General features: G+C 41.0%; 1 pseudogene; it reads right to left on the bottom strand.

Annotated features, from left to right (window-relative positions):
* Positions 1 to 12,919: 12,919 nt before the first annotated feature.
* LOC133890243 (uncharacterized) lies at positions 12,920 to 14,552 on the bottom strand (annotated as a pseudogene).
* Between the last annotated feature and the right edge of the window lie 4,219 nt (positions 14,553 to 18,771).

Genomic DNA, 18,771 nt, shown 5'->3' with positions numbered 1-18,771 from the left:
GTGCTTCATATTGATCCAAATACCTAAGCACAAGTAAATTACAAGATTGGGGTAGTATAAAATTATCCTTAAAATTAATGATATGGTCATTAAGAAACAATTTCACCTAATCTTATATTTTCTTGGCACATGCTCTTGTAATTGGTCCAATTGGCAACTCGATGCATATATCTTGATCATTAGGTGGCGGTGAAGAATGTGTCTTAAGGTTGTCCTCGTCACATCGTGAAAGTAATTAAGTCTTATAGCTAGCCAACAATTGTTGAACCACCGTTCGACTTCTACCGAGGACATATGCATTTCTAAGCATCTCGGATAACTTTTAAGTTAGACAACGACATTATCCCCGGGTTACAAGGATAGGAAACATCAATAAACCAAGGTAGGAGTGATGCAACAATATAGGTTCTACCCACATAACCCGACCTCGACTCGCTATCATGCACAACATACATAAAGTGATAAATTATCAATTTAGACTCCACATGACCCAAATTATAAGTGAAAATATGCTTAAATGCTTTCCTTGGTGCTCAGTCACTTCACACAAAATATCACAATCCGATTCCACCTCAAGGATACCCCTGTTGCTCTTTGGTTCATCGATCGCTAAAAGAAAGAACGGTGGATCACAATTAACATAACGAAACGCTATGATACATGCACCAAATGCCATGAAAATTTAACGGGAGATGAGGTATTGAGTAAATAACATGATGCAACAAGAATCACTTGAATTAAGGTTCTTTCACTTCTAATATAAACAAATAAGTGAGGTGTTGTCCAAGGGGCCATTTAATTAAAAGAGAGCACAACAAAACTAACTTCACATCAAGTGGGTACTTGACAAGTCCACCATTATTTTTCCTGGGAAGATATAGACTAAAGATGATTTTTAGAAGTGTATTCACCCGTAAATCATTTTTATTATTTTCTATACCATTAATGCATGTGGGCATTTGTATTTGGGCAATCTTTCTGAAAATGGCCAACTCCTTTGCACTTGTGGCAAACCAAGTCACGTGAACGCCCCCCCCCCCCGGTTGGCCCCATAGAAGAGGCTGCGCTACCAGCAGGCATCGTTGGGTGACGTGTCGGTGGTGGAGTACTCTCAGGCTTCTTACTTGTTGAACTGCGCATTGCTGAATTGCTTCCAGACTAAGCACTCTTGTTTGGCTGACTTATGTTGTATGGCTGCCCCACGCTTGCTGAAAAATGTGAATGGGTAGAAAACTTTGCATCTTCACTAACTTGGCACTCAGCTTCACGCGCTTGGTGCAGCAACTCAATCATATCATTGTAAGGATGGTGATTGACGATGCGCTTGATGGCATAATTCATGCTAGCTAGGAATCTTGCCATTGTTTGCTTCTCATTCTCGCACACATCAGAATGTATCATGATGGTCTCCATCTCTTTATGATACTCATCAATTGATTTGAGACCCTGTCGTAGCCCTGTCAACTTCTCAGACAGTGAGAGTTTGTAGTGACGAGGAACAAAACGTGTACACAATTGTTGCTTCATTTGCTCCCATGTGATAATAGGCAACTCATGGCGCTCCATCCGCTTGTGAACAAACTGCTCCCACCAATGTGTGGCATAATCATTCAATCTATTGGATGCAAGTAATAGCTTCTTTTTATTGAAATAGTTGTTCATCCGAAATAGCTTATCAATTTTCAATTCCCATGTAAGGTAATTTTCCACATCCGTACCACCTGAAAAGGCAGGAATAGCAAATTTGGGCTTAGCAATAAAATCCTCGTCGATGTCCTGTCTATGGTTATGCATGTTTTTGTTGCGGTTGCGGGGCTGTCACTCATCGTAAGTGTCACCAGGGAAATCATTTTCGATGGAGAGCTCAGTGTCGTCAGCCTAGCTTCATGCACCATGCATACATGCAGCAGCATTATGAACGCCTATGTTGACACCTCCTCCTTGGGATCTATTAAAAACACCGTTGCCTCGACCACTCCCGGAAGCAACAAGACGTGTCGTTGCATCTTGCTGCACCGCCAAATGATGAGCTTATCGCTATCGTCGTTCCTCATCCATGCGAATGGCGCGCTCCTCCTCGGTCTCGATGTGCTTAATAGCTTGAGGCGCATGTGTACACTTGTGTCGTCAGCTCGTAGACCCCCACGCACATGGAGATTTGCAAACATAGCGCGCAACTCTTTGAAGTTGTTGTTGATTTATGTACACAGCTGTGTGACCTCCTCCCCGAGTGTGTTCAATCCAGTCTGAACTTCCCCGAGCTCATCACGCACACCATTGTCACCATCTTAGAGTTGCTTTTGTAGCACCTCACGTAGCCTAGTGTACTCAGACCATGAAACTGGTACATCTGAATTACGCGGATCCTCCTCTTTTCTTGACATGGCAACAGCTCACAAATACTGAGTGAAAACTATATGTGGATATAAGTGGAACACTCAATACTCACAAGTCACTGTTCTGAAACAAGACAAGCTTACAGTTCCGAAGTGAATTAAAGATAGCAAAAATGCACTCATTACATCAAACGATCAAGGATAGCAACACACTCACAATGATAATGGGACTATTGCAACCAAGGAATGAGCTAAGAATATGGCCAAACCAAGCTTGTATTGCAATAGTTTAAGGAGAGACACTAGCAATTGCTCGAAATAACTGAGGGCACAAGATTGCTCAAAACAACAAAGTGCACAAAATAGGAGTGGATAACTTGAAACTTAGAACTCTGAAACAAGAGAATTATTCAACCGAGCACATTTTTCTTTGCCTCTTTTTTTTTCTTCTCTTTTTTTCTATTTTGTACTGGTTTTACTTCTTCTTTTTTTGTACTCGGCTAAATACAAGATAGAATCCAAAATAGGAGTGTTGTATTGATAGAACTGATGTGCACAACTGAAAACAAGAGCAGTCCCTTGAGCAAATCAATTTGCTAGTCTCAAAAGGTTCAATGGTACGCAAAGGATATATTGGTTCACAAAGAAATAGCAGCTTGGAAGGTCTCAAAATATTGTGAGAATTTTGTTTGTTGTAGAGGACAAAAAAACAAAACTAATCTACAGGAAAATAGCTCTCACCGAGTAGCCCTGGAATCTGATACCACGATGATACGGGGGCGACCCGATCTTCTCGTGAAGAGCTAATGATAAAAGATGTGAAGTAGACGATGTCGCTAGCTGAACACTCGCACCAATGTACGAACCCTCAACTCATCGAAATACTCCCAACACACACCTGTAGATGATTATCGCGAGACCAAGAGTGATGATCGCCAAGTCCCCAATTCCCAATGGAACGACAACTTGACCTTGGATTACAGAACAATAAACAATGATTACCTAATTCTCTCTCAATTGTCGTCTCATGAACGCTGGTATGAAAGAACAAGCAATAGCTATGTTTAAATTTTATGCATAAAGTGGTCTACCCTCTGTGGGTCGTGGACTCTACTATATATACTACCTAGAACTATGGAAACCGAATTGGACTCATTACAACATAAAAAATGAAACCTAAGCTAAGACCAATGTATTATTTTGATGACTGAGGCCGACTCGATACGAACTTGGCAATGGGGCTAGATCCGTTGGAAAGGTTATCAAATAAGATTCTAGAGGGTATTTACATAGCCCAATCTGACTTCGTATGAGAGACTTATGGTACTTTTAATCGACGTCTGTTTGGCTGTAATAAACCGAGTTCGAGTTGGCTTAAATCTTTCCTATTTTACTGCTCCTTGATTGATTCCGTGTAGTACTTGAAAGGAAAGTCTCCAATGCCTTTGGATAGTCCATATACCTTTAGACACCTTGTGATAACATTTTTCTAACACGCATCTCTCATCTCTTCTGTCTATGTGCCAACAAACAATGCAACTCTTCTACCTCTTGTGCATCGTATTGATCCAAATACCTAAGCACAGGTAAATTACAAGATTGGGGTAGTATAAATTCTCCTTAAAATTAATGATATGGTAATTAAGAAACAAGTTCACCTAATCTTGTATTTTCTTAGCACGTGCCCTTGTAATTGGTCCAGTTGGTAACTCGATGCGTATATCTTGATCATCAGGTGGCGGTGAAAAATGTGCCGTAAGGTTGTCCTCATCACATCATGAAAGTAATTAAGTCTTATAGCTCACGAATGAGGGTTGAACCACTGCTCGTTCTACCGAGGACCTATGCATTTCTAAGCATCTCGGATAACTTTTAAGTTAGACAACAACATGTTATACCCGGGTTATAAGGATAGAAAACATCAATAAACCAAGGTAGGAGTGATGCAACAATATAGGTTCTACCCACATAACCTGACCTCGACTCGCTATCATGCACAACATATATAAAGTGATAAATTATCAATTTAGACTCCACATGACCCAAATTATAAGTGAAAATATGCTTAAATGCTTTCCTTGGTGCTCAGTCACTTCACACAAAATATCACAATCCGATTCCACCTCAAGGATACCCCTGTTGCTCTTTGGTTCATCGATCGCTAAAAGAAAGAACGGTGGATCACAATTAACATAACGAAACGCTATGATACATGCACCAAATGCCATGAAAATTTAACGGGAGATGAGGTATTGAGTAAATAACATGATGCAACAAGAATCACTTGAATTAAGGTTCTTTCACTTCTGATATAAACAAATAAGTGAGGTGTTGTCCAAGGGGCCATTTAATTAAAAGAGAGCACAACAAAACTAACTTCACATCAAGTGGGTACTTGACAAGTCCACCATTATTTTTCCTGGGAAGATATAGACTAAAGATGATTTTTAGAAGTGTATTCACCCGTAAATCATTTTTATTATTTTCTATACCATTAATGCATGTGGGCATTTGTATTTGGGCAATCTTTCTGAAAATGGCCAACTCCTTTGCACTTGTGGCAAACCAAGTCACGTGAACACCCCCCCCCCGGTTGGCCCCATAGAAGAGGCTGCGCTACCAGCAGGCATCGTTGGGTGACGTGTCGGTGGTGGAGTACTCTCAGGCTTCTTACTTGTTGAACTGCGCATTGCTGAATTGCTTCCAGACTAAGCACTCTTGTTTGGCTGACTTATGTTGTATGGCTGCCCCACGCTTGCTGAAAAATGTGAATGGGTAGAAAACTTTGCATCTTCACTAACTTGGCACTCAGCTTCACGCGCTTGGTGCAGCAACTCAATCATATCATTGTAAGGATGGTGATTGACGATGCGCTTGATGGCATAATTCATGCTAGCTAGGAATCTTGCCATTGTTTGCTTCTCATTCTCGCACACATCAGAATGTATCATGATGGTCTCCATCTCTTTATGATACTCATCAATTGATTTGAGACCCTGTCGTAGCCCTGTCAACTTCTCAGACAGTGAGAGTTTGTAGTGACGAGGAACAAAACGTGTACACAATTGTTGCTTCATTTGCTCCCATGTGATTAAGCTGAAACATATTTAATTAATTAATTAATTATCAAAAAGTATTTGTTGAGTTTTAACATTTTTAACATGAATTTCATACTCATTCAAAGCTAATGCAACTGGTTTCATGATTTTTAGAGTTTGTATAAGTTAACTATGAAACATACAAGCTACCAGCAAAGTAAACAATTAAAGAAAAAATATCTGATAAACAATAATTTCGGAAGTTTTGGGTTAAAGTCAGAACTTTCAGGTGGTATTCCAAACAGGCCTCATAGGTCGGCAAGTTCTATTAACCCAAAAGTTCTGGATTAAAGTCGGAACTTCCGGATGTGGTTCCGAACAAGGGTTCTAGGGAGGCTTAACTCGGATTAATCCAGAACTTTCGGGTTGAAGGCCAAAACTTACAGATGTGGTCAGAAGTTCTGATCTTCGTCGGAGATCTCTCTGGCGAAGATTTCGGCGGCTTTTGGGGTTGGGCTTTTGGACCTAAAGCATCACCTTGACCTCCTCTACCGCATAGGATAATATGGATAAGCCGAAATCCGCCCTAGCTAGGTCGCCTCTGAGCAATGGTGGTGGTGGTCATAGTTAAGCTCTTTTGAGCTCAATACCGGTAAATTCGGCCATGGGAACGAAATTGGAGGAGATTAGGGTGCTCCCCCTGTCCTAGCAAGCTTGTGGCCTAGTTGTAGAGTTGGGGGAAAATCGGAGCTCGATATGAACGTCGAGGAGGTGGTGGCCGGCTTGAGGAGGAAGAAGACGTGGGGAACTCAAGCTTGACGTGGAAGATGGCCTCTAGCAATGAGCTGCGGTGGAGTAGCTCACCAGGGACCTCTCCCTTGGCCTCCCCTTGCTCCTCCTCTCCTCCTCCTCCTCTCTTCTAGCCTCTTCTCTCTTTGGCTTGGTTAGGGGAAGAATGTGAGAGAGGGGATCGATCCAAGTAACAGAAGGGCATATGGAGATAAAGGTGAGTAGATGACAAGTGGGTCCTACTGACCTTTTCTATTTTTGCTAATTAAATTCTCTCTACTTGTTAAAAACAAACAAAAAACTAAATGGGTTGTAAAAACTTTATGGATTTTTTGGTGATTCTATGAGTCACAAAGAACCTATTTTAACTATCTCCACTTACATACAGAAGGTATAAATAATTATAGAATTCTTCAAAAAGAGCTACTTTTAAAAATTGAATGAATTATTAGAGCTTCAAGATGACTTCCAAAAATTATGCAAAAATCACCTAAATTCATCTTATTTGTTGTACTTGATGAAGGAATTTGTTTCAACCTTCAATTGCATGGCAAAAATTGAAGTTTATTAACAAAACATCACTTCCACTTAACTTCAATACTTCCAAAGTAATACCTAAGCATGCTGCCATTTCTCATGATTTGATCAACTTCCAAATAAATTCAATTTGATTCAAATGCATACAAACAATTTCTCACAATTAAACAGAGATGATGTTCATCATGCATATGCATGTTTACTATCACAAGTTACATAGGAAAAATCAGACCTCTCCAGAACACTCTTTTTTTGGTTAACTCAACTTAAGTTGAATCTAATTCAAGCGTATCCAACCTATCAGGAAAAGTTTTAATTACCCTTTAATTTCAACTGTGAACTTATTAACTTACTAAATCTACTTAACAAACTTGGGATGTGACACCGTCACCGGCCTTCTTATCCTTGGCACCGTCATTGTTCTCGCCCTTTGGCGGCGTCATCAAATTTGGAGGCCTCAGTTGGCCTTGAGACATGATCAATCATGAAAAATAGATGAAAACACATACCTGGCGTGCCAACTCTCGAAGATTAGTTCCCGATAATATATCTGTAATGGAATTAGGTACCTTCAAGATCAGAGATCGAGCAAGAAATAAGACATATGATGTATACATATTCAAGCCCTCGATGCGGAGTAATACCCTAAGTCCTGCGTGGATGATGTTGTATATACGGTTATCTCAAGTACAAATAATGTGGCTAGACCTACTACAATGGAGCAGATTGGATCTAAATTAATCTAGGGTTAAAGTCATCAAGTCTCTCCGATTGTTACAATCTTGTTGTCGTTTGCGTCGAGTTGCGTATGCATAGATTGTCCTCCTAGGAGTCAAAGTCCCTGCCTTATATGGGGGTTCTGATGTTGCCCTAGGTCCCGCCGTAGTCGATAGAGAATCTTTTATCTTGTCGATCAAGACAAGACAACCCAATCCAGTTTAGGTACTAGTTATACTCGAGTCGGTTAACCCGATCGAGACCTTCCTAGTATTACTTTTCAACATATCCGAGTATACCAGGTCTTGTAGATTCGTGTCCGCAATATCTCGAATTACTAAAGATGTGTATGATATATCCTATCTATATACGGTGTACTCCTTATACGTATATACTTTGTAGTTAGATATGCGACAGTTAGATTTTACGGTGCTTAAAGGTGAATTATTAATGTTTTTACTTATAAATATTTACAAGAATAAATTGCACGCCGTATACTATATAACTTATGTGGTGCAATTTTGTCACGAAACTTAGAAATAGTGCAATACTATTCTATTAGGGTGCAATAGGGTCGTCTTTACGACCTCCAGTGAAACCAAGTCCGTCATCGACGGGGCCTGGCGGTGGACAGACTATGCGCTGATTATATATTCAAACGGATCGCTCGTTCCGTTCGTGCATCGTTCACTCCGGCCGGCGGTGGACGGGCAACAGAAGGAAGCAGGGCGGCGGATGGGCGAGGTTTAAGTGGAGGGCTTCACGACTTGCAAATGTGGAGCGAGTTCGCAACAACGAAGAACCATGGGGGCTCACGGTCACAGCCCAAGGGGATAGAGATCGTGTTGTCACACGGGAAGATGAATCATCGGATGTGGTGCCACGACAAGGGTGCTGACTATCCGTTGGTTGCAGTTTTGTGTGATGCTTAATTCGGGACACCAAGAACGCGAAGAACAGGGGCCCTCGGATCAATTGCCTCACCTTCAATCTATTCAATCAAATCCCGTTCTCTTCCCTTCCTTCTGCAAAATTTCCCCTGCAGCGCGTGCGTGATCCATTCCCAGCCGCCACCTACTTTTTTCTAGTTTGTGACACCAGGGAGGCAGATTAAATATTGGCCATAAGTGGTGAAGTCAGGATTGGATTATAAGAGGGTGGGATAAATTTTAATTGATTTTAGAAACTATTAAATTTATCCTAGTAAAAAAACGTAATTTTCTTTTAATATTGGTTAATATATTTTTTATTTATAAAAAGACAAAATACAGATGTTGTAATAAATTCACATTTCATGACCAGTTTAAAAAATCTTTTTTCTTATTCATACATAAATGTACGATCTTTTCTATAATATATAGAAATAGCTATCCATTCAATGTCTAGGTATTATTTTTATTTCGATATTGGCCTACTATAGAAATTGCTAAAAACATCTATAATTGAAAATAATTAGAGCTCAGGTCAATAAAGAGTAGAGCAATGTAACATAAATTGTAACCATTAAGGATAAACGTTTTAAAATTGATAAAAAATTTTAAGAAAAAACATTTCGTTTAGATGTATTTACAATAACCATGTGTAGTAAATTATACTCCCTCTAGTTGTAAATATAGGTCGTTTTAGTCTCCTCAACTATTCTCTAAATATAAGTCATTCTCGAACTTCTATGCATTTTTTCTCTTTTATTCCTGTCTTGCCTTTGTTTAATAAATGTTACCACTCTCACAAATGAATAAGTTATCTTTTTCAATGCAGAATAAATGAAGGGCAACAAGGTCATTTGATCTATTTTTTTAATCCTTGTGCACAAGTCTAAAACGACCTACATTTGCAATCGGAGGGAGTACTCGATAATATCTAATACCTGAAATGTGTTCGAAAAAAGATATAATACTTGAAACATATATAGCAGATAAAATAAATTCGTATATCAATTAGCTCTTAAATCATTTAGTTTTTATATACTACTAATTATACAATTATATATATACAATATACATGTATATATATGTACCGTAGAACGCATAAGCATAGGGGGCCTGCCCCAGGCCCGTCTCCGCCCCTGTTGGCCATGACCAATATTGGGACACCGCCAAAATTAGATCTAAATACGGCATTTGGTTTATGACCGAGTCAGATTTAGGATAAAGCTAAAACTACGAGTACGACACATTGGTCTATATGTCACTATTTTTTATTTTTAAATATAGCTAATATGGATCTTGTTTTGAAGATTAAATCGTAATAACTACAAAAGTTCAAACGGATCATAATCGAATACATTGTTTAGAAAATATAGCCGTTTAAAGATCATAGATCTAAAATGCAAAGCATTTACTACAGTTAACAAGGAGATGACACATCTGCAAAGAATCACAGCCAACCCAAATTTTGGTGGGCGCTTTGCTAGCCCAAATCTTGCCCACCATGACATGGCCAATTTTTTTTTTTTTTTGAGGTATGGTCAAAGTTAGGTCTCAATCCAAATGGAAAAAACAAAATTTCAGGGAAAGCGAAAAATTGGCTTCACGCAGGCACTAAACAAATAGCCCCTAACACTAACGGGAAAAATCTAAAATTAGACAATATATATATGAGCGTATTTACCGAAATAGACAACATATAGTCATAATTACTAGTTTAGCATCCGTATTCGGCACACTGTATACTGAAATAGATTTTCAGCACACTATGTAATGAAAATGGATTTTCGGTATACCGTGTACCAAAAAAGCCATATTCGGCACACCGTATGCCGAATATGAGCTACAGTGTCATATTTAGCACACCGTATGTCGAATACGGGCTACAGTGCTGCATTCGGTTTACAATGTGCCAAATATGCCTTTTTCCTGTGTGATCACGTCACGGTCTCTGATTATTTAAATAATAATCAAAGATCCGTGCTTGGTGCAGAAAAAAGTATATTCAGCGCACTGTGTACTGAAAATGTCAAATTCGGCACACGGTATGCTAAATACGGATACTAGATTAGTAAATACGATTACATGTTGTCTATTTCGGTAAATACGCTCATATATATTGTCTAATTTTAGATTTTTGCTGACATCAACCAAAAACACAAGAAAGAAGGGTGAAGAACAGTGGTCACCTACTCCCAACCCATCGCGTCGCACAATGTCACTCCCTACTTTTCTTTGTCTTGCATGATAAGTTGTCAATTGATACATTTGGTTATCCGAATGAGTCATATGAACTGATGCATATAATCTTAGTAACAAATATATTTAGTTATTTATGTCTATTATTTTTATCTATATCTATTTATATAAATGTATGACCAAGTTTGGCTGAGCAGTGAGTTTCACTCTTCATACTGAATAAGCAGATATAGGTTCTGCATCGGCTTATATAGGTAGTGTCATTTGTCAATGTCATAAAAATATTTTCATACGTATAACTAATCACAATTTTAATTCTTACATCCGCTCATACAATATCAGATTTAATCAATCAAAAAAAAATAACTTATTACATCCACTCCTGCAACCTCATATACAACCAACCAAATATCTTTTATTCAATACATATGACTCTACTTAATCTATTTTATCTCATCCAGAATATACTATATAGCACCATAAAATCTTATTGGATCAAACAAACATAACTTAGAGTGACAGAGAGAGCGGGCAAACAAGTGTGCATCCTAGTGTGGTTGCGCAAAGGTGTTTTTTGAAAAATCTGCATGCGCAGATCCTTAGTGTTCGGTTAAGCAATCATATGTTACGGATTAAGCATCCATCCTTCGTTACAAAGCCGAAGTCACCCCTCCTGCCCTCCATGTCGTCCTTCGTGCTGCCCCCTTTGCGCCTTCTTTCCGCCTGCACGGCTGTGGGTTGCCCCACTCACGGACCGCACCACGCGCGCAGGAGACCGGCGGTGAGCTGCAACAAGTCAGGCGCTAGAGATGCTGAATATATAACCCATTGTTTTGTAGCATGAACCCTGCTGCCTTCAGGTAGGATACAGTTCACACGTGTTTGAAGCTTCCGGTATGGATTCGGTTCAGTACAAAGCTCTTGCTTTTAGCATTTCATTATACGTGCCTTCAGATTTCAGGTCAATAACTAGTCGTCAAAATTACCACTATCAAAGGTAGTAAATGTGTACTATTTTTAACACAAAATATTGCATTTGTCAAATTCTACAGGTAGTCTTCCACTAGTTAGCTTTCCAGCATAGTGTTGTAACAAAGGCAGAGGATTTAAAACCTTTTAATGTGCAAACAAGCAAAAGCAACCATCAATCTAAATCGGTCGATATTCAAATCTCATCTCGGGCATCGAGTGGCGGTCGGCGTCAACGGAAGGAGACAACATTGACTGGAGAGGCCGGCATCGACACGAGGGGGCGACGTCAACCACTAGGGGCTGGCAGCGGTGGCAGCCGAGGGAACCCAGTTGCGAGAGCACGATGAGATTGTTCCCCGGTCGTGAGAGTGTAGAGACTCGAGTGACTAGAGAAACTCAACTCGAGGTCGATTGTGGTAAACGCAACCCACATAAGCTACAAAAGCTCACCTATGCTTGTTTCTCGTTTGCAGTTCATTTTTTACTTTTGGGACACTCTAACTTCTGAGGAGTGGCTTCCAAAATCAGCTCGTTTGGTTGAGTTTCTAGCTTCTGGGGATGAGAAGATGGAAATAAGCTCAACGAAACATAACCTTAATATTCAGATTGATTACGGAGAGCGATATGTGAAATTTCAATGTGGAAGATATTAACCCTTAGTAAACATACATATTACAAAATCCTATAGGATATGTGGGGCATTTCCTACTTTATAATAGAACTCAGCAGCTAAACAACCCATCAAAACCCATATTGCCAAACACCTAGCTTCTAGGGGCAGTAAGCTTCTCTAGACAGCCAGCCAAAAGGTAGCTTCTGCACAAGTTTCAGGAGTGCCAAAACAGGGCCATTAATAACTTGTTGACACTGCTAGGCCAGAAAATTTTGTGTCTCTGCTCAGGTTGAGAGCCATGCTGCTGGATGTTGTTATGCATATTACTGAACCCGAAGTTTCGGAATCTTCATGTATGCTCAGACTGATGCTAGTGCTTGCATTTTCTTTAGTGGTTGCGAGCATACAGGATTATTGGTGTAGGCTCTAGCTCCTCAAGTCATCATGCCGTGACTAAAAGTTCCGAAACGAATTAAGCGTGCACACACGCAACTGTGATGGTCCCCATTGTTTTCCATGGCATCCTCATCCGCGTGCCTCCTGCATCCGCTAAGCGGAAAGACTATATAGAAGCCTGCATATTCGGCCAAAGTCACCGTCGCATACGCCCCTCTCTCCCCCCGCATTGCAGCACGCTGTCTCCACTCTGCACTGCACTACGTTTCCCCTCCTTCGACCTCCCCCTTTTGGCCTGCTCCCGCATCGATCTGCAGCGACTATTCATTCGCTGCCCCTAGGCGGCCTCCTTCCCTTACGCAATGGCGCACTGCTTCTTTGTCACGTTCCGCTTGATCACACACCCAAATCATCACCTGAACAACGGAGCTTGTTGAGGTTGAGCATAATGACCATTTTGAACATCGCGGCGACGCCGGCGCCAAGGGAGTGTCCCGTGAACGTGAGCGTGTAGTCGGAGTAGATCTCGAGGAGTTCCCTGAGGAGGTTGCACTTGGCGTCTAGCAGCCAGCCCGTGGCCCTGAGGAGGCTGTTGTGGATGTAGTCGGCGTCGAATCGCCTCTTGCCAAGTCGGCTGTCGAGGAGGAGCGCGTAGTCGGACTCCTTGACAAAGTTGAGGCCGCCGAGTGCGAGGATGATGTCGGTGTGGTGGTGGTCGAGGTAGATGAGGTTAGGCGTGACGCGGTCGTGGGTGTATGTGGTGCGGCGGAGGACACAGCTAGGGTTGAGGCTGTAGCCGCTAGGTGGGGCGAAGAATGGGGAGGCGAGGTCATCCGTGTAGTTAGCCATGATGAGGCGGCACATGCGGGGGGCGCGCGGGTTCGAAGTTGGCAGTGGAGGCGATGCCCCAGGTGGCACTGGCGAGGTCACCGCTGTGGAGGCACGACGCAGTGAGACAGGTTCCGGTGGTGATCTCAGCAGTCGTCTGGAAGGAGTGGTCCTGGGCAGCGAGGACAAAGAAGGGGTAATGCATCGACAGGGAGTCGTCGATGAGCCCGAAGTGGCCACCACGCACGAGCACTTGGGGAAGTGGTTGAGGCATTCCGTCGAACGTTTGACGGGCATCGGCTCAGGGAGGTTTTTGGGTGCTGCGTGGGTGGCGATCGTGTCCTTGAGGCACACGGTGACCTTCTCATCGGGCAGGTGGATCTCCTGCACGTCGTAGGTGTCGACCGTGGAAGAAGGCGGCGAAGCTTCCTTGAGCAACGAGGTGCAGCGTGTGATGGCCGAGGACAGCACATCGCAGCAGTCGCAGAAGAACCGCCTGATGGATGTCACGTCCACGACGGGTGCACCGGCAGAATTTGCAGAAGCGGGCTGCTCCACGAGCCTCTGCTCCTCCTCCTCCTCCTCCGTGTAGCCGTGCGGCACAGGCACGGAGAGAGCCCTGGCCAGCCCCTGGCCAACGTGACCAAGCGGCAGGCGCGAAGAGGCTGAGGTAGCCGTGGCCCGTGGGTGGATGCGTGGTCTACGACTCGGAAGCACTCTTCTCGACCTCCAGCTTCAAAGGATCAGGAGCTGGACCGGCTCAGCAATTTCTCCCGCAACACGGCAAACGGATATTCGAGCACCTCCTCCGTAGCACCAACTCTACATATGTAACGGCTCTCATATCAATTGTAACGTTTCTGCTTTATCAAACACCTAATTCACCATATAAACAATGAATTAGGTAGAAGAGGAGCACAAATAGAGAATAGGAAATCTAGACTAGGTAGAAGGGAGTGGGACTGGGAATAGAGAGGGGGCATAGAGGGAGGATATGAGCCGAGGTAGAAAAAGGGTAGTCCCCTACTGAAGGCGATAACTTTCTACAGGGCTACTCGTAGCCGAGTGGGCCAATCTGACCCAATACAGTTCAAATCGAACAATCCATCTCCCAGACCCATTCTATGACATTGTTCTCCTCCATGATACAACCAGTCAGATCCAGCTCTCCTCTACCCCAACTAGCCTCCTGCAATCCCATGCCCCCCCCCCTCTCACATCTTTCGGTGAAGGCTATGCTGACGAGCAGGCGGAATGACCAAAAACGAATTTGAAAACCAAAACGGTGATTGGAATATTTTATTTCTACATTTAAAATATTTTTTCTTGTGATTGGAACCAAAAATTTCTTATGGATTGAAACTTTTTTTCTCTATACCAATTCTTTCTTTGATGGTTGTGGGTCTCGCCGGCGACACCCCACCATCGGAGATAGTAAGTGATGCCGACGAGCGACAAGGCCGCTTCAACCATGGGTCAGCTTGCATGGGAAGTTGCAAGTGGGGGTGTGATTTGGGTAGTGGCCGCACATGCACTGTACAATTGCTCCCTCCACTGAGTGCCCTTGCTCGAGCTTCAACCGGTACTGAACAAAGGAGAAAAAAGAAAGAAAGAAAAAATAACCGATCATATGGGCAAGCCCTAGGCTAGCTCTAATCCCATATGCCCGATCCCGTGCTAGGCTCTTGTGGTCCAATACGCAAATGCATTTCAGCCCAACACGCTATGCTAGTAGTGATGGAAGCATGGCCCAATATTTCGAAAGATAATGTGATATATCGATTTGTAGAGTTTTAATGTTAATGATCCAAGGGCTCTAACCAGAACAGATCAAATCCCTCACAACCACTATACCACTACTTCGTAGTTATCAATCGTGCCGAACACGGTTGACCTCGCCAAGAAAGCTTTCACTGCAAGCGAATTGAGAACACAAGTAAGAGAATAGAAGAGCAATCTGAATTACTATTGTGAATGTAGATGAAGTTCACAAAGTTAGGATTCCTCAAACTGATTAAGCGGTGAAACTGCAATGTAGTAGATTAATCTAAGAAAAACTCAAGTTTAAATGATGATGGCTATTGTATATCTATAAGGGAGACATGAGGAGGTTGACCTAGAGTTATGTGGCCGTGGGAAGGGGCGCACATAACCTAGACTTGGACCCCCCCCCCCCCCAAACACATTTACAAGGCCCGACATGGCCTAAAATGGTAACGCAAAACATTATTTCATTGACTCTGATTGATTTCCAAGGAATTTAAGGGTGGGACCATATCTATGGGAAATGGATCATTGTAATCTTTCCAGCAAGTCTAATAACGCCCCAATTGAACTCCATATGTGAAATTTATGGCCATTTTAATGACATGCTATCCGTAGACTCCGAACTGAATTTGGAGTCCGACTTGAGGTCGACTTTTGGTCCAATTAAAATTGGCCTTCGAGGGGTGACGTCCAGATAATATTGTGGTGCTTCTCGTATATTTCTAAGCAACAAAACATCATAAGAAATTAGTAGCATCCCATCCTTTATTATGAAAGCTTGAATATTGAGAAACGAGTTCACCTGATTGTTTAATTGTCTCGCACGCACTCTTGTAATTGACCCTTATATGTCTTGAGGAGTATTAGTGTTGCACGTATCTGAAGGAGTGATGTTCTCTCCATCATCCCCTTCTTGAATTGGAGTCGTTATCGACTAAAGCTCATCTCCTTCTCCCGTATGGCTTTAAATCTGAAATGTTAAATATATGACTAACCCCAAATCTACATGTAGTTTCAATTTATACGTGTTATCATTTATTTTCTCAATTATCTTAAATGATCCATCAACTCTATACATCAACTTTAATTTTCTTAATTCTAGAAACCTATCATTTCTCAAATGCAAGCAGACTAAATCACCAAATTCAAATTTTATTTCTTTCCTATTTTACTTCCAGCAATCCTGTACTTTTCAGTCATGCACTCTATATTCTCTTTAGTTGTTTCATGCAACTTAAGAATAAATTCAGCACACTTCTTAGCATCCAAATTAAACTTTTTAGAAGTAAGCAAATGTAGTAAATTAATAGGAGCATAGGGATTAAAACCATACACTACTTAAAACGGATTTACCTTGGTGGTGAAGTATACCAACCTATTGTAAGAAAATTCAATATGCAGTAAACACTCTTCCCACATCCTCAAGCTCTTCTTTATAATAGCCCATAACATGGTGGATAATGTGTAGTTGATAATCTCTATTTGTCTATCAGTTTGAGGATGACATATAGTACAAAACAAAGCTTCGCCCCCAATAGTTCCAAAGTGATCTCCAAAAGTGGCTCAAAAACTTTGTATCATGATCTGAGATAATAGTATTAGGCACTACATGTAGACGAACAATTTTCTGAAAAATAAACCAGCTACGTTGGTAGCATCATCGCTATTGTGACAAGGTATAAATGTGTCGTTTTAGAAAATTGATCCACAACTACAAATATGCTATCTCCCCCTCCCCCCTGTCCTAGGTAGCCCTAAAATGAAATCTATAGAGATATCCTCCTAAGGTACACTAGAAATAGGAAGAGACATGTAAAGATCATGTGGATTTAAACGGGACTTAGCTTTATTACAAATAGTGCAGCATGACACATAGCGCTAGACATCTCGTCTCATCTTGGGCCAAAAGAAGTGGGAGACCAGCACATCTTTGTGCCAAAATGTGCCATCAAACCTCCTCCATGTGCCTCTTGCAACAGCAAAAGACGAACAGAACGAGCTGAAATGCATAGCTTGTTAGCACAATAGTACAAACCATCATTCATCACATATTTATATTATGTTTCCCTTCTTTACAATATTCAAGCACCTTTTTAAAGTCCAAATAAGTAGCATATAGGTACTTAATGGTCTCTAAACCACAAATTGTATGATCAAATTGAGATAACATGGTATAACGCTTAGAAAGCGCATGAGCAATCATATTATCCTTACATTTCTTTTGCTTTATGAAATATAGAAACAACTCAATAAATTCTACCCATTTAGCATATCGTTTATTCAGTTTAACTTGACTCCTAATATGTTTCAACGATTCGTAATCAGAATATATAACAAATTCTTTGAGTCATAGATAATATTGCTAAGTTTCAAGCACACGAACTAAAACATACAATTCTTTATCGTAGGCAGAATAATTCAAACTTGGCCCACAAAATTTCTCGCTGAAATAAGCAACTGGTTTAACTTTCTTGAATTAGCACACCTCCAATTACAACCCCACTAGTATCACATTCTAGCTCAAAAGTATTAATGAAATCTAGGACTTAGAGAAATAGAGCGTGGGTAAGCTTCTCTTTCAGCAACTTGAATGCATTTTCTTATGCAGAACCCTATTTGAAAGCTACTCATTTCTTTATTAATTCGTTCAATGGGGCAGCAATGGTACTGAAATCTCACACAAAGCACTAATAGAACCCGGCAAGACCATGCAAGCTTCTCATATGTGTAATAGTCTCAGGGGTCGGTCAGCTCTTTATGACTTCAATTTTTTACTTCACCCACCTCCATTCCCTGTGGAGTAACAACATACCCGATAAAAGAGACTCGATCTGTGCAAAAGATACACTTTTACAGGTTACCAAACAAACATGCATCTCTCAAAGCCTTAAAAACAGCACGTAAATGATCAGATTGTAGTTCATATGACTTTATATAAATCAAGATATAATCAAAATAAACCACCATAAATTTTCCAACAAAAGCACATAAAAATAATCGCATGAAAGTACTAGGTGCATTAATTAATCCAAAAGTCATTACTAACCACTCATACAAGCAAAACATAGTTTTAAATATAGTCTTCCATTTATCTCCAAGTTTCATTCTAATATGGCGGTATCCACTTCGCAAGTCAATTTTAGTGAAAATTATAAAACCACTCAACTCATCAAGCGTGCCATCTAGCCTAGGGATATGATAATGATATCTTATGGTAATATTATTGATGACTCTACAATCAATACATATACACCAACTAACATCTTTCTTAGGAACCAAAATAACATGAACAAAACAAGGACTAAGGCTTTCTTGTACGTACCTGTGGTCCAAAAAATCTTGAGCTTATCGCTGAATTTACTTGGTCTCCTTCGGATTGGTTCTATATGCAACACGATTTGGCATAGTTGCTCCCAGGATCAAATCAATTTGATGCTCAATCCCTTGAATAGGTGGTAATCCTGAGGGTATCGGCTAAAAATACATCCATATACTTCTACAAAAGGTTAGCAACAATAGGAGATAAAGAGCTAAATATATACTTAATTGAAACTAAAGTATCTTTACATATCAAAACATAGCATGACAGCACGTTATCATAAATTTCAGCAATGTCAAATTTAATAGCAAGTATAATACACCATTTCAATTTA

The sequence above is a fragment of the Phragmites australis genome, chromosome 14 (assembly GCF_958298935.1).
Source record: "Phragmites australis chromosome 14, lpPhrAust1.1, whole genome shotgun sequence".
Classification (NCBI taxonomy): Eukaryota; Viridiplantae; Streptophyta; class Magnoliopsida; order Poales; family Poaceae; genus Phragmites; species Phragmites australis.
This window is presented reverse-complemented; position numbering and strand designations above follow the sequence as displayed.